This window comes from Coffea eugenioides, chromosome 11 (assembly GCF_003713205.1).
Source record: "Coffea eugenioides isolate CCC68of chromosome 11, Ceug_1.0, whole genome shotgun sequence".
NCBI classification, from domain to species: Eukaryota; Viridiplantae; Streptophyta; class Magnoliopsida; order Gentianales; family Rubiaceae; genus Coffea; species Coffea eugenioides.
The window spans coordinates 27,579,406-27,597,626 of NC_040045.1; the positions used below are offsets into that span (position 1 = coordinate 27,579,406).

At 31.4% G+C, this 18,221-nt stretch overlaps 1 protein-coding gene across 1 annotated transcript in view; it reads right to left on the minus strand.

Moving 5' to 3' along the window:
• The window catches only part of LOC113753213 (putative disease resistance RPP13-like protein 1), a 108,554-nt gene extending 93,161 nt beyond the window's left edge, over window positions 1-15,393 (minus strand). The window contains exon 1 of the mRNA XM_027297316.1: window positions 15,358-15,393. The gene's annotated coding sequence lies outside the window, so the exon portion shown is untranslated. The remainder of the gene's footprint in view (window positions 1-15,357) is intronic.
• Between the last annotated feature and the right edge of the window lie 2,828 nt (window positions 15,394-18,221).

The window sequence follows — 18,221 nt, forward strand, 5'->3', positions numbered from 1 at the left end:
AAGCTACATATCCACTCTGGTAGCTCCCTTATTCCTGTTGAAGAGAGATTCAGAAATCGAAGTTGTGTCAAACCACTATAAGAGTTTGGTAACTTAACAATATTACGATAACAAGACAAAGATAGAACCCTTAAAGACATGAACTGGGGCAAGGTATCCTCTAAGAATTTGTTACTCAGTAAACCCGTATCATCCCAATCTTGACCCATTCTCAATTGCAAGAATGTTCTTATATTCTTATTCTCCCTCCAGAGATTAAGCTTATGAAATGTGTCATAATCACTAGGATGGTATGAAAAATGTCTTGCACTAGATATTGTAGCATCGCCTTGCTGATGATCTTCCAACCTAAGGCAATATTTCCCAAAAACAGACCTAGCCAAATCGTTCATAAGGTCGTGCATGGAGAAAGTATGGTCAGTTGACTGATCAAATAATGACCTCATTCTCAGTTCATGAAAACACTTTTCACCCTCGTTTTTTATTTTTTTATTTTCTCCAGGATACCCTAAAAGATCATTAGCTTGCCATAACTGAATAATTTCCTCCTTTCTAAACTGGTAATCTTTAGGGAACACAGCACAATAAGCAAAGCACCTTTTAAGATGGGAAGGAAGATGAATATAGCTTAATCTCAATGCCGGCAGGGGGCCATTTGGATTATCCATTTGAGTCCACTCTTCACTTATTAAAATCTCTTTCCATTCTTCGGGGGTAGTTTTGGAACGCAAAACACCTGCAACTGATTTCACAGCCAACGGCAACCCTCGACACTTCGTCACAATTTCATTTCCTATTTCTTCAAGTTCTGCATTTTCATTGCCATCTCTATTTTCAAATGCATGTTTCTTAAATAATGACCGGCAATCTTCCTCTTGCATGTAATTCAAATGATGAATTGAACTTTCTTTGGCCATCATCCTTGCAACATTCTGATTCCGTGTTGTAACAATGATCTTACATCCACGTGATCCACCTTTGAAAGGGCTCCTTAAATTATCCCACTGATTGTAGTTACTATTCCAAACATCATCCAGAGCAAGAAGGAACTTTTTCTCAGTTAGGCCACCTCGTAGCTTCACTTGAAGGGAGAGCAAGTTATCACTCTCACAGAAACAAATGCCGAGTTGCCTTAGGATTTCTTTTGTTATCCTGGTAGGATCATATTCTTCTGATACGCAGACCCATGCCCTGGTAGGGAAACTGTCTGTCACCCTTGAATCTTTGTAAACCATTTGAGCCAAGGTGGTCTTACCGAGCCCACCCTGTCCAACTATTGGAATCAAAGTGATATTGTCTCTGTCTGCATCCTCGAAGAGCAACATTCGAATTATCCTCTCTTTATCAGTATCTCTCCCAAAAAAAGTAGTCTCATCAACCAGAGGTGTTTCAAATTTTTGATATGACTGTATTCTGGAATGAAGAACTTGCAAACCCAAGGGAATAATTTGTTTGTTATATCCCTCCAGCCTCTTCACTATTGTTTCTATCTCCACTTGCAAACCCAAGGGCGAGATCCTCCTAAGAAACTTATCACCCGAAGATGTACAAGTGTTAGTTGAGCTTTGGTACTCAGTTTCTACCTTGATTCGCAGAGCTTCAATGTTGATTCTGTCCAGTAAATCCTCTGCTTGATAAAATGTATCATGAAGCTCTTCAAGCCAATCCTTGACATATTGGTTCCGTATTTCCTTGTTCTCTGCATCATCGAGCACGGCTCCAACAGTGCGTAACTCACTCTTGAGCTTCTTGAGGAGATCATCATCGGCCTTCCGATTACGAAACAAATTCACGAATTCCGGCGTAGCCATCTTATCAAATAGCACTTGAAGGAAAGCGGAGAGGAATGAGCCAGCCACTAAGGCATCAGCCATATATCCAGGCGGGAGGTAAAAGTGAAAGCGACTTGCACAAGGAAACCAACGAGAGAGAGAGACCTGCAATAATTTTGTTTGGGAAAAGAAAGAACATGAACAACAGCTAATTTGGTGTGGCTTCATTTGATATTTTGGTTTAATCGATATACATTGGTAAAACAGGAATTGGCGGCCAAAGTTCTCATACACTAATTTGGGTTTTTAAGTTGCCAAAAGTTGTCCAACATGCCAATTTTGACTTTTGACTTGTTGGCTAAATTACCTTTTACTCCTTGTAATTTGGTATCTTACCACATAAACCTCCATATGATTTGAACACCTATATATAATCCCTTCGTGGATTGAGTTAAAGTATCACTATTAGGGGGCGATTGGTAAAAGGGTATCGGAATGAAGTAATGGAATAAACTCCATAATTGGTGTTTGATTCACTGGTATGGAAATTGAAATTTTGGAATGATTTCTAAAAATTTAGCATCCCTCCATTCCTTAGTAAAAAGGTGGGTCTTGTCCAAAACCCAAGTGTGATTCCAAGATCTTATAATTACATAATATATAGTATAATTAATATTTATATATATTATACTATATTATAATATATACATATATAATATATTATAATTATAATATTTTATTATAATATTAGTATATTATATAAATATATATTATAATTATTTAGTTAAATAATTTTATATTTATATAATATATATTATAAATTCATTAATATTATATAATAATATATAATATTAATAAATTTATAATATATATGTATATTTATAAATGTATATTATATGCATATAATTATAATATATATATGTATATAATATTAATAAATTATATAATTATATTTATATTTATTATTTTAAATATAATAATATATAATAATAACTATATCTAATATTAATATGCATTATATTTATATAAAATATTAGTACAATTAATATTTATATATTATATAATTATAATAATGTTTTATATTATAACATTTGTATAATTATAATTAATTATATATATAATATTTAATTTAATTAATTACAAACTTATAATAATGATATTATTATATTATATAATTATATATTATAATTATTTAGTTAAATATAATTATACTTATATAATATATATTATGAATTTATTAATATTATATAATAATATATTTATAATATATATGTATATTTATAAATGTATATTATATGTGCATATAATTATAATATATACATGTATGTAATATTAATAAGTTATATAATTATAATTATAATTATTTATTTTACATATAATAATATATAATAATAACTATATTTAATATTTAATATATATTATATTTATATAAAATATTTGTATAATTAATATTTGTATATATTATATAATTATAATTATATAGTTATATTATAACATTTGTATATTTATATTTAATTATATATATAATATTTAATTTAATTAGTTACAAACTTATAATAATAATATTATTAGTTATATGTATTATATAATGTGTATTAATTTATGTAATATAATTAATATTATCAATTATACTAATAATTATACATGTTTACTAATAGAAATTATTAATTAGTTAGACTAAATTTACTAATGCATTTATACTAATATATTTAATTAGTGAAAATTTCTTATATCCCATTTACAAAGAGCCAATAACTATAATTTACGATGTGGTTTATAATATATTTATTATATTCCATTCCGAAAGAGTTGACGAACCAAGTATCAACTATAGTAATGATACACATTCCATGTACTTGAACCAAACAAATGTATTGGAATGAATGACCTCATTCCAAACCCAGAATATCCGATTCCGAATCCGATGTGTGAACCAAACGCCACCTTAGTTTTTCCGTTAAAACTAACGATCAATAATAAAAAAAATTAAGTCAAACTAATAAATTGATAAATTTATCTTTTATTATTCCTTTTTTCCCTCCAAACATAAAAAAGAAGAAATTGAAATAAAAAATAGATAAACAAGAACTAGAAAAAATGGTTAAAGATTTGGTTTAAAAACTTATAATGATATTTGTAGTAAAAAAAGATTTGATATTTTTTGTTTCTTATATTTGTTTTTATATTTCCTTTCATTCTTTTTTTTCTTATTTATTTTTTTGTTCCCTTCTATCTCTTTTGTATTTGGAGAAAATTAAGATTTTGTAAGTCAAAGCATAGGTTTTCAAAATCATCCCTTTTCTTTCGGAAAAAAAAAGAGATAGAAAAGAAAAAAAAAAAGAAAAAAAGCAGTGAAAGGGCGAATTTGTCAATTTATTAGATTGATTTTGACTTTTTACTATTCACTATTTGTTTTAATGAAAAAACTAACAGTGATACTTTAACTCGAACTGTGAGGAGGTGATACATATGTTTTTAAACAGGAGTTATTTAGTAAAACACTAAATCACCTGAAGTACAAGTAATTTACCCATTTTTGGTAATTAACACATAGGCATAGGATAGCATTTTGAGTCCCTACTCAAATGGAATTGAACTTTCAGAAAGGGAAAAAAAGAGAAGGAAAATGGACAAAAAAGGAATAAAGACTATTTAAATGTTTAAAAAATGAAAGCAGTCAGCATATAACATTTGAAACAACATGATAGAAATTGGTAAAAAAAAAAAAATTTGTAAGAACCACACTATTAAATAATAGTTTTTCCCTCGCTCTGATCATTATTATTCGTATTATTAGTTTAGCGTTTTGCAATCATGTATAAATCCAATAACAATTCCATTAAAATTATTATATCAACAGTGAAAAAGCAAGTTTCTCATGGGAATCAAAATGCAATTCATTCCAAGAATTAAGAGTTTGAAAAGCAAAATTCAATGCTGATACGGATTTGAGTTACACCAATTTCACCTCCAATTTATCTAATTTACAATATTGAAACGTTAAAGATGATTAGAACTTAGGGAGGGACTAAGGATAATCGGGAATTGGCTGAGTGTTAGCTTAGTAGTATATTAGTTGAATATTAGTTCTTAATTTGATTGAGGTTTTCCTCTTGTAACACTTAATCGATGATCATAATAAAATTCCATCTTTCGCTAAAAGAAAAAGGAAAAAAAAAAAAAAAAGATGATCGTAATGACCGTATGTGACGAGTTTTAACAGAATTCAATAGAATTTGCAAAATTTGATAAAGAAAAGAAAATGAAGAAAAATGAAGCTTACGGTCAAACTGTATCGGGCTTAGCACTTATAGTCACTCCAGCACCGGATGAAGCTTCTCTACCTCTCAACTCCTTTTGTGGTGATATTGAAGGATGATGCTAGGAAGGTTTGGTGTGGAACCTGTGATCAAAGTTCGTTCCGTTGTTCCACAAAATATTCAGAAAATTTATTAGCAAAGAAATTCTGCGTTTGACTATGGGGAGTTTCATTGTACCCTGATCAGGAAGTCTTGGCCAGTCAACCATTGAGCCAAGCTCAATGGCCATCGGGGAGAGATTTAAATCCCTTCTTGAGTTATAGGTGGATTTAAGCCCCACCTGCAGTAAAAAAAAATTCAAAAGTGGTGTCATAACATCTCTTTGATTTAGTTAAATCTGCATATTTACTAGTTTTTAACACACAAGTCTCCTTAGATTCTCTCTCCTGTAGATTAGGATAGAATAAATTATACAATTGTTATTATTGTCCAAAAAAAAGGGTCTTGGCCAGTCAGGTCAGGATAAAAATTCAAGACCGGTAATTTGGGGTCAGCGTGAAAGTACTAAATTTTTTGTAGGGCCAAATTTTGCTCTCTTTTTTCTTCTAAAGATTTTTTTAACCCTCTCTTTCGTACCAATATACTTCCCACCTCAAAATTGTCAAAGCAGGATTCATGAACATGAATCTAATAGTGGAAAGAATTCTAAAAGTCATCCCTAACCTCATGAAAATCTTTCAGAATTTTAGGGGCAAATAACATAAATTTTTAGACCGGGGAACGATCTGATCCCCTTGTTTATGTCATTTGAAGTTTAAAAACATAGACTAAAAAAAAGTTGATTATCGACTATGGCATCACATTTTTTTTGAAGTTTATAATTTGACCAGTGATTTTGAAACGGAAGATCCTTATAGTTTTAGAACTCAAATCAATCTTCATATAAACTCAAAATTATCCTCTTTCTACAAATCTTATGGGCATGGGATCAAGGGTTTAAAAATCTTTTCATCAAATTTAACTCCAGTTGATCCAAGATTTACACTAATAAATGTGTTAACATCACCATAGCATGATTTTTTTGGTTTTGGGTTTTTGGACAGAGGGGGGAGAGGGGGAGGCGGAAGTTTTCCTAGTATGAAGGCCCTATTTGTTCTACAACTTTTGCAAGGAAAAGGAAACGGAAGAAAAGAAAAGTAAATTCCTCTGGAAATGTTAAATTCTTCATCTTGTTTGGTTATGAACGAAAGGTAGTAAGGAAAATGATCTCTACAAAAGTTGGTTTTTTTTTTTTTTTGGGTCCTGTTTGGTTTGTGGATTTTGAAAAGGAAATCCTTTGCTTTTCTTTTTCTTTTTTAATTATGAAAATTAACTAATAAGAAGACATATTTTGAAAAGGAAATGGAAACGAAAATCTCTTTTTTTTCTTTTAAAAAATTAAAAACTGGACAGACAATCAATTAAAATAGGACAAATTACACTTTACCCCTTGTGATTTAGTATTTTTCTATATAACTCTCTTGTGGTTTCAAAAGCTATACATATCCTGCCCATGGTTTGGACTAAAGTGTCAAAATAATGAAAATGATTATCGATAATGGAATCATCTAAAATGTTAAAAATACTCTTGTGTAAAGTTGAAAATTATTATTAACCAAAGGGGGTTATGTGTATATTTTGAAAACTATAAAAGGTTTACATAGTAAAGTATTAATTCATAAAGAGGTTATATGGTAAAATATAAAGTCATATGAAATTAGTGTGTCATTTATTTATAACAGTAATTTCAATATTTAAAAAAGGTTTCGTTATAAATGATCATTTCCGTCACTTTGACACTTTAATCCAAAACATGAGGTGGTTATATATACCTTTTAAAATCATAGGGGGTTATGTTAAAAATACTAAACCATAGGAGGGTAAAGTGTAATTTACCCATTAAAGGCAAAATATTTTAATTTTGATGACACATTTCGAACTAAAATTGTTTAGATCACCTCATTCTCAACCTCAAACCTTCACTTGCAAACTTGAATGGAATCTGGAAACAAATTGCAGAGTCTATAAAAGAATATTAATAATAATAACAGTAATGATAAAGAACAATAATATTTTTCTAATACCATATGACACGAATTTAACAAAATGCCATGCAATTGCAAAAATTGAAAATTAAAAAATGCACTGAAGTCGAAGCAAAATGAAACTTACGGTAGCAAACAAAACAAGTTTGCTTCGAATGATTTCGGGCTCACAACTAGACCAGAAGTTGATGAAAGCTTCTCTATCTCTTCTGCTCCTTTGTTGAATTGGTTGAAGAATGGTGATGAGCGAAGTTGGAGAAAAAGTTTGGGATGGAGTCTGCGATCGAGGAAAGCCCAACAAATAAGAAGATGGTTACCAAATCATTAGAAAACAATATGAAATTGGAATGTTGTCTGAGATGATGAGAAGATGATGTAGCAATTGCGTGGGTAATAAATAGAAGGACCAGCGACAAGAAATTGTCCTTTGATGTGAGTAATCCAGAATACATATATATATATATATATGTGTGTGTGTGTGTGTATGTGTGTGTGTGTGTGTTTGTGTTTATTCTTTCTTTCTTGGGTGTAAGAAAGAAAGTCGAAGTTTCTGACCGCTTAAGAAAGTGAAACGTGGGAAGGAAAGAAAGTATACACTGAATGTCACTGATTCATCCATTTAGAAATTCTCAATGATTCTACTCGACCTTTGCTTCATGACTTTGCCCCAATTATCAGTCCATTTAATGCCAAAAAGAGAAAGAAAAGCAAAAAATCAAATTGTAAAAAATTCTAAAAAGCCATATAGTATTGGACCTATAAATTAATTTTCTTTTCCATTTCTTTGGTTTAATGATTCGAACTTGATATCTATTTGTAATTTAATACAAAATATTCTAATTCAAAGCTGTCTAATAATAAGTTCTTCGTTATGAAGATAATTATAAGAATACACCAATAAAATCAGGTTCAACTTGTATACCCAGTATTGAATTAAAAAATGTATTAGTATGTCAAATTTATATTGTAGCTCATGTTTCTATATTCTCTTTCTTACCACCCTACATAAGGAAAAAAAATCTAACAATATGAACATATCCCAGAGTTTTACTTTAAAGTACTAAATGAATTAGCCAATTAGTTACAAAAGTTAATTGTAATACATGTATAATAAAGGGATATATTTGGAGACAACAAAAAAAATTCTAAGAAAATAATATCTAATATAAAGCATTTAATAGGAAATTAATTTTGTAGATCAACTGATTTAGTGACATTCTAAAAATATTTAGAGAAGTTAAAATTTTCCCTAAGGCAAAAAGTTTAAGTGAAGGGAAAGCAATACCATTTTCTATAATTCTAATTCGAGAGAAGAGAGAGAGAGAGTGGGGGGGGGGGGTTGGAGGCAAAACAATAACTATAACTAGAAACTATCAAAGCTCTTTAGGTGTTAAAGGGGATTAGGCAAAAGTTGGGGTTGGGGTAGGGATGTAATCGAGGCAAGTCAAACTCGAGTATTGCTATACTCAAGCTCGACTCGACTCATATGTACCTAGGCTCGAGCTCAGCTCGAGTTCGACTGAGTTCAAAAAATTGATATTCGAGACTTACTCGATGAACTCCCTTTAAGTTCGAGATTTAACTCGATAAGGCTCGACCTTTAGGCAAGCCTTATCAAGTCGAGTCTAATCAAACTTTTTGACTTAACTCGAAAAATGTAAACTTGTAAATTCAGTATAAATTATACCCATAACGGTCATTTCATAATTATAATACATATATATTATTTAAATTATATATATTAATTAAATATATCCGGCTCGACGAGTTACTTGTCGAGCCATAAGCTGCAGATTCCTGACTCGAACTCGACTTGAAAGTACATTCGAGTGGCTCGAGCCCCGGCTCGAACTCGATTTGACCGAGTTCAAGCCAAGTCGTTGACCGAGCTACTCGCGAGTTACTCGATAGTGACTCGACTCGCTTACATCCCTAGGTTAGGGACAGGGGCGACTGCCCCTATTGGCTACCCCTAGGACTTTTGACGATTTTTTTTTGTCCGATTAATACATAAGCATGGGACAACATAGGAGTCTCTGTTTAAATCACATGAACTTTCAGACAAAAAAAAAAGAAAACAAAACAATTAGGGAATTTTTTTGCTTTCACATATTCTTTTAGTATATTTTTATATTTTCTTTATTGTTAGAGATTTTTTATGAATTTTAAACTCAGTATAAACCCATTAAATGGACTAAAGACCAATTGAAACGTTTAAAAAATGAGAGTGGTCAGCATAAAACTTTTGAAAAAATAGAAGGCAGAGAATTGGTAAAAAATATAAGAACTACACAGTTAACAGTTAACAGTAATTTTTCCCTCCTTTTCGTGATTATCATAATTATTAGGTTTAACTTTTTGAAATCATGTATAAGACCAACACAGTCATCATATCACCTGAGAAAAAACAAGTTTCTCACGTGAATCGAAATTCAATTCATTCCAACAATCAACAGTTTGGAAACTAAAGTTGAAAGCGGACTTATAAACAATTTATCTAAAGCTTACATCAATTTCAACACCAATTTATCTAAAGTTTACACTAATAAACATAACCACACCACGTTCAAGATGATTAGAACGTAGGGGAGGACTAAGGATAATCAGAAATTCACTCATTAGTTCAAGGATAAAAAACAAAAGAGCCATCTGTGATCAAACGAATTTATAGGAAAGCTCTCAATGGTTTCAAAATATATAATTTGACATTTTATGATTTGAACTAAATTAAAAACATGATAGAAATCATTAAAACTAACGTGAGTAGACAAAATAACAAAAATATCCTAATATATATATATATATATATATGGATAAAATGTAGAAAAGTCCCTTGTGGTTAAATCAACTTAAAGAAAAGTCTCTTGTGATTTCAAAAAATATATTTTCATCCCTTTCATACATAAAATAGTTATTCTGGTTTGGTTAATATCTGTATATAGGATAACATGATGATCACAAAAAAGAAAAAAAAGAAACCCACAATCATTCGTTGCACATGTAAAGTACAACAATCCTTTTGATGGCCTTTTCGACCTCAACAATTTTTACTTTCATTTCTTGTGAACACTTATAAATCTTGTATTGGTATCGTAAGGTCTAGTTCTATTGCGCATTCGAGAGCGTGAGACATACATAAGCAACTATTTTGCAAAAATTTTCTTCACTTTATACAAAGAAAAAGTATTGAAATTTTTATTTTAAATAATATTATAATAGCAAAAAATCCAAATTTAAAACTTTTACCATACCTCAAAAGTAGTGTGCATAAGATTGATGGTTAACTTCTCTCAAGAAACTTTACTCCCTTTTCAATATATTTTCCGAAAGTTTTGGATCAAATCTAGCTTGTATGTTTTGGATTTACAGAGGATTTTTTTTTTTCAATGTAGGTTGGTTTAACCATAGGATGCTTTTCTATAACCATAGGATACTTTTCTATAAGGGACAAAATAGGTATATCAATTGAAAATTTGATTATAAAAACTGTTTTCAGGTTCCACTAGTTGTAAAGCAAGCGTGTGTGCCTCAAACACAATAGTTTTATGATTTTCGTTGCAATTTCCGTTTAGTTCAAAATCACGAGCTGTCGGATTATATGTTTTAAAACCGGGGGAGGCTTTCTTGTATGTTTGCTTAACCATGAGTGACTTTCCTTTTTTTTTTAACCCTTAGTTCAATATTAGCTCTTGATTTAATTGAGGTTTTCCTCTTGTAAAACTTTATCAATGATCATAATAAATTTCCATCTTTTGGTAAAAATAATGATTGACGAATTTAACAGAATTCAATAGAATTTGCAAATTTTGATAATGAAAAGAAATTGAAGAAAAATGAAGCTTACGGTCAATTGCTATCGGGCTTAGTACTTAGTAGTCAGTCCCTCAAATGATATCGGGCTTAGTGATTAATCTACAGCACTACGAAAGTAGAAATTGAATTTTATATGACAGTAACTGTAATTCAAAATGCTCACATATATTATATTATTATGATAAGCTTCCCTCAATTACTTGAGGAATGCAAGTGAAGATCAATCATGCTTATGCGGAAGCGATTTTTTTCCAATCTTTTAAATATAGATTTATTTATTTATACAGATAGTGTATAAAATTATATTTTAAATTTAAGTTGGAATTAGTTAGCAAGCAAACAAAGAGTATATTATCTCCTTTAATTCTTTCTTTAGATTCTATTTTGCAAGAATTTCTTGTTTTACACAAAGCCTGCCCATAATTCTACTGATTAGTTTTACATCAAATTAGATATCTTTATTTTTTGTCAATATATTTGCTGCAAAGAGGGCTACTAGTAGGGGTGATGCTGGACCGAATAGCTTGACTCGAGATCGCAATCTACTCAGCCAGCAGCTCGGCTCGAGCTCATTTTGACCGAATTCGAGCTCAAGTTCGAGCTACTCGATAGAAGTAGCGAGTTGAGTTCGATATTCAATATTTTGCACTCGAAGACTTGACGAGTCTAATTGAATTTTTTATAATATATATTTTTAATTTTTTATATTTATTATTGTGAAATGTTAATAATATCTTTTATTTAAAATTATATGTAAATATTAATTTTTATTACATGAGTTTGATTAGACTTGATTGAGTTCAAACAGGCTCGATTAAATTTGATTTGAATTAATTATATTTAATTAAACTTGATCTCGAGTTTGAATTCGAGCAACGTAAATTGAAGTCGAATTCGAGTTCGAACTTGATCTTAAATTGCCCTGTTTGGATTGTCATTTTCTGTCAAAAAATTGCAACGTTTTCCATGATCACATTTCCCTAATACTTTTTTCCCTCACATACATCAAATCGCTACAGTAATTTTTTCATGGAAAATGCAATCCAAACGGAGCTTTGACTCAACTCGAACATATCCCTAGCTACCAGTGCATTCCGCTATTGAAAAGAAAAACTAAGGGCTTGTTTGGAAATGTAGTTTTTTAGCAAGTTTTTATAAAACTAATTTTTTAACAACTTTTGCTATAGGAACCCCAAAAAACTTCTCTGAATTTTTTACCTACACACTTCAAAAATTTAATACACAAAACATTTTCCTTCAATTTTTCTTTTTTTTCCTTTCTCACCCAACCCACCACGCCAGCCACTATCTACACCACCTCTCCCGGCGTCGGCCACCAATTCCGGCGCCAGTCACCTCAAAAGTTTTTTTTTTCTGTCCCTCTCCCTCACCCCCTCTCCTCCCCTCTCCCTTCCCCTCCAACTAGTTGCGATCTGGTCGCAGATCGCAGCTAAGGGAGGGAGAGGGTGGCGGGGGAGGGAGAGGGGAGGAGGGGGAGAGAAAAAGCTAAAAAATAAAATAAAAATCCATGACATGTCTTCCTCTGGCGTCGGAGTGCGAGGGGGAGGGGAGAGGAGAGGGAGAGGGGAGGAAAGGGGTGACGATGAAGCGAGAGAGAGGGGTGGCGAGGGAGAGGGGAGGAAAGGGATGGTGGGCAGAGGGGGGTGCGGGGGGGAGAGGGAGTGGAGGTTGGCGGCCAAGAAGGGTGGCAAGGGATGGTGGGGGGGGGGGAGGGGAGGAAAGGGGTGGCGGGAGGGAGAGGGAGGGGGAGAGGAGAAAAGCAAAAAAAAAAAAATTTGTATGTGTTTGCAGAGTTCGAGAGAGGGAATGGCGGAGGGGGAAGGGGAAAGGAGGAAGGAAAAGAAAAAAGAAAGAAAGAAAGAAAAAGGAAAAGAAAAAAAAATTTTCTTCTTACAAAATTTTTCTACAACTTTTACAGTGATTTACAGTAAAATTTTATACAAACACCCAAAAAATTTACCTTCCAAACAGGCCCTAAAATGAAGCAAGCAACTCGATAGAAAGACGGACTTGGTGGACGAATTTTTCAAACAAACAAAAGCAAAATAGAAACAGAAAAGAAGAAGAAGAAGAAAAGAAGAAAAAGAAAAGTAATGATAGTTGGTGATGAAATTAACCAACATTGATTCAATTTGGTAGTGATCAAAATTGTCCTATGACAAGACAGACTGACAAGTGACAAGAAATTGTCCTGTGAGGTGATTTGACTGCGAGACCATAGTCATTAGGCACATATGAGAAATTATGAGGTGATTACTCAAAAGTGACAAGAAATTGTTCGGTGAGGTGATTACCTATAGTACCATTTCAAGAAAAAGGAAAGAAATTTGCTTTATTTTCTTTATGCAAATTTTGGGCCGAAAGTAAAATAAAGGTTGTAAAACACGTTATGCTGGTTTCATGACCGGATGTGCATTCCGAAAAACTCCTTGCACGCTTTTATTATGTATTTTTATCAAATTATACACGTTTGATCTAAAAGTTTCAGAAAGTGTTTAAAATGTTGAAAAGAATGTGAAAGTATCATAAACCTTTGGCTTTGTGAGACCCTCTGATTTGTTTGGATTGTAAATTATTTGAGATATTTTTACTGTAACATTTTTTTTGTGATGTGATGTATGTGAGATAAAAAAATAATTAAAAAAATAAAAAATCATATTAAAAATTATAATAATAATATAAACAAATATATTTACCTAAATAATCTCCTATCCAACTATTTGCGTGAGCATTCGTGTGAAAGCAGCCAAAGACTGAAAATTCTACTTTTGACTACGGGGAGTTTCATTGTACCTTATCAGGAAGTCTTGGCCAGTCAGATTAGGATAAGACCTGTAATTTGGGGTCAAATTGAAAGTTTCTAAATTTTTTGTAGGGCCAAGTTTTATATTTTTTTTAAAGATTTTTTTAACCCTCCATTTCATATCCACTTGATCAGTCACCGTCCATTCGAATCATAAACTTGACGTTAGAAAGATTTTAAAAGTCATCCCCTAACCCCATGAAAATCTTTTAGAATCTCGGGGACAAGTAACATATAAATTTTTAGACTTGGGGACGATCCGCTCTCCTTGCTTTAGTTATTTGAAGTTTAATAGGATTGCAAAAAGCTATAGCTTTCTTTCTTCTGAATAATCGGTTAGCTTCTGTCATTTGAAGTTTAAAAGGATTGCAAAAAGTATAGAAAATTTTAGCTTTCTTTCTTCAGAAATAATCGGTTAGAAAAGAGTTATTATTATCAATAGTAATAGTAGCACTCTACAATTATTGTTCGTGTTACCATTACTATTATTTTTATTTAGTGCTATTATCATTGTTATTAAGCAGAAATAGGAAATAGGTTCAATCTCAGGGCTTCAGCTAAATTCATATCCTACACCTCAACAATTATCCCATTTAACTGTATGATAAAACATAGAAATTGATACCAAAAAAAAAAAAAAATACAGCAACTAAAACAGGAAGATCACAGCCATCATGTATTTGTTTGAATACTCAACCCAATTCTACTAGTATACAAAAAAAGTGCATAAGAAAAAAGTACTTTCTGAACTTTTATTTATTTTACTTCATGGTATTCGAAACACCAAACTTTGGTTTGCCTTGAGAGAATTCTAGCCTTGTAAGACTAATTGTCGAAAGAATTCTTCCAAGGTGCATCCAAAATATTAAAGAGAGTGCTATAAAAACTTGAAGTTTAAGGTACTGTTGAAAATAGAGGACGCCATCCCATGACTATCTTAGGCTGGTTATATATTAAAAAAAAAAAAGTTGATTATAGAATATGGCATCACATGTTTTGAAGTTTATGATTTGACCAGTGATCTGGAAACGGTAGCCTTTTATATTTTTAGATCTGAAATCAATCTTCATATAAACAAACTCAAAATTATCCTCTTTCTAAAAATCTTATGGGCATGGGATCAAGAGTTTGAAAATCAAACTCGTTTTCATCAATTTCAACTCCAGTTGATTCAGGATTTACACTAACGAGCACGTTAACATAACCATAGCATGACCTTGGGGGGGGGGGTGGGGGGGAAGGAGGGGGGGAGAGATTCCTATTAATAAGGCCCTATTTGCTCTACGAAGTTAGCAAAGAAAAGGAAATCTAAGAAAAAAAAAGCAGACCACTTTGGAAATGTTAAACCACTCATCTTGTTTGGTTATGAACGAAAGTAGTCAGGAAAATGATCTCTACAAAAATTTTTTTTTTTTTCTGTTTGATTTGAGGATTTTGAAAACGAAATCCTTTGTAGAGTATGTAAAAGAATATTAATAATAATAACAACAACAGCAAAGAACAATATTTTGCTAAGACCATATGACACGGGTTTAACAAAATGCCAAGCAGTTGCAAAAATTGAAAATTAAAAAGCAGTGAAGTCAAAGCGAAATGAAACTTACGGTAGCAGACAAAACAAGTTTGCTTCAAATGATTTCGGGCTCTGTATCTCTTCTGCTCCTTCGGTGAATTGGTGGGCTCTGTATCTCTTCTTTCAGTCCAGAGGGTGAATTGGTGAAATGAGAAACGGTGACGAGTGAAGTTGGAGAAAAGGTTTGGAAATAAGAAGATGTTTACCAAGTCATCAAAAAACAATATGAAACTGGAATGTTGTCTGCAATGATGAGAACATAATGGAGTAATTGCGTGAGTGATAACCAACGAATAAATAGACGGACCAGCGACTAGAAATTGTCCTTTGATGCGAATAATCTAAAAGAGTATGGGACCTACAGCAATTATTATTATTATTTGGTGTAAGAAAGAAAGTGGAAGTTTCCACCCGCTTTAGAAAGTGAAATGCAGGAAGGAAAGAAAGAAACTGATTCATTCATTCACAAACTCTCAATGATCGCACTCAACCTTTGATTCGTGACTTTGCTCCAATTATCAGTCCATTTAATGCCAAACAGAAAAAAGAAAAAAAAAATCAAATTGTAAAACGTTCTAAAAATCTAGAACAGTATGCATGGGGCCTATAAATTAATTTTTTTCCATTGTTTTGGCTTAATGATTTGAGCTTGACATCTACTTGAAATTTAATACAAAATATTCTAAGCCAAAGTTGTCTAACAACAAGTTCTTCATTACGGAAATAATTGTAAAACACCTTTTTAGGACTTTCATTAACTTAAATTTAGCAATTGGTGTCATATTAGATAATTACATATATATATATATTTGAGTGGCTTCTCATTCACTTAGTCGGTTATAAAAACACTATTTTATGGTATTTTTCTATGAGATTTTTTAACTTTCCTACCCTCGTCAAACCCTTCCTACCTTCGAGTGCTAGTCCGCATCATATTTGTTAGAGATTTTTGAAAGAATGAAGTAGCTATTTGTTCAATTATAAATTGTTGAAATCGTTCACACATTTTCACAATGGGAATAACTAACATTTGACATCTCTAGCCTATAAAAGATTAATTGATGGCGGATTTACTACAAAAAATCATTCCATCGATACTAGATATTATATAAAAATACAATAAATACTGTTTTCTTTAGGGTCTTGAAATACTAGTGCATAGTGTTCTCAAATGTACTTCATTTTGTCGTAAAGAGAATTCGTCCGTTGTCTTACACTTTTATGGAGGGCAAATTTAGCCTAAAGGAAAGTAATCTAATTCATGACTTGAAGCAAATTTCTCATTTTTTTTTTATCACAAGTTCAAGTCTGTAAAATTTTACACCAACAATATTGGTATCTTTTACCAGAGGAACTAACCTTTTGTCAAGCCGTAGCCATATCTCCCAGGCGCAGGTCAGGAAAGAAAATGCTTGCAGCCTGAAACACGACACAAAGAACAGCCCCACCAAATAACTTGGCTTTTAGGATTCGGTATAACGTTGGCTTCTTAGTTCAGCTGCACGCTTATTTTTCTTATCACCTTGGACTGGAATGGATAAACCACACAAATACCTAGAAATTTCAAATTGAAAAAGTTAAAAGAGTAATGAGTAGGAGAAGCAGATTTGAAAAAAAAAAATACAAAAACAAAAATGGTGTAGGAAATAGTTCGCAGGAAGTTTCCACTTCACAAATTCACTCAAGGCTGAGCAAACTAACGCAAATTATAGGTTATTGACTGTTGAATAATAATAAATGTTTTAGAAGCTGTAAATGAAATTGAAAAATAAGTTAATACATACATTTATTTATTTTCTCTATATTAGTGTGTGTGTACTTAAAATAATTACTTGGATGAATTCACTATCACTGGTATTATCTATATCTATATGTATTGAGGAAGGAGTTTTTATCAGAGACCCTCTCAATGGCTTCTAAACTTCTCATTCTTTTTTCTAGATTTTTGTATTTATTTTAATACATAAAAAATAGTGGGTTATAACTAACCCTATCACCAATCAAATTTAAAATTTAAAACATTTCCACTATCTACTTCATAAACTGTTTATACTTTGTTATTTATACTTTAAATCCTTTTTGCTTCTTAATTAAAGACAAATGCTTATTCGTATGCTATTTTAATACAATGTTACATTTTTATAATTAAAAAATATTTATCCCCAAACTAACCCTATAACCACCCCTACAAATGAGCTTTGCAAATTACAATCACGTTTCAAAAAAATCACAAATGTGCAACTAAATGTAAAGTTCAACTAAATGTAAAGTTGAAGGGTAAAGTGCAGCTAAATATAAAGTTAAGGGGGTGTTGAACTTCAACCCATCACGTTTCTGATTGCCTTGTGTTATTTATAATTTTACAACAATTAAAACTTCCATAAGACCATAAGAAAAGATAACAAGTATAACATCCATTCATGCTTTCTTATTAATTTAAATAAGTAAGATTATTTACACCCCATTTTTGTTATTCACACTCCAATAATCATTTTGATCATATAAGTTTCAATAATTAGACTATATGATAAAACAAATGATGGAATTGTAAATAATAAAAAATTGAGTGCAAATAACATTTTCTTAAGTAAGAAGTGGCTCCCGTGCCTTTCTAATTTAAAAAAATAGTAGCTCCGCTTATATAGGAATTTGGTTTGAAGTTTATTAGTGGGAGGGTAAATAAAAAGAAAATATTGCCAAACTTAGTAAAAGTAAAAAAGTAAATGATAATATTTTATCTTTAAACTTAGCATTCCTAAGTAAAAGGGCAAAATTAAATAGAAAACAAAAAGGAAATAATGTCGTGGATTTAAAAAATCAAGAATGGTACCATTCATGAAATCTAAATTATGAAATCACTAAATAAAAAACAAAGTACCACTAGCCTTTTAACGT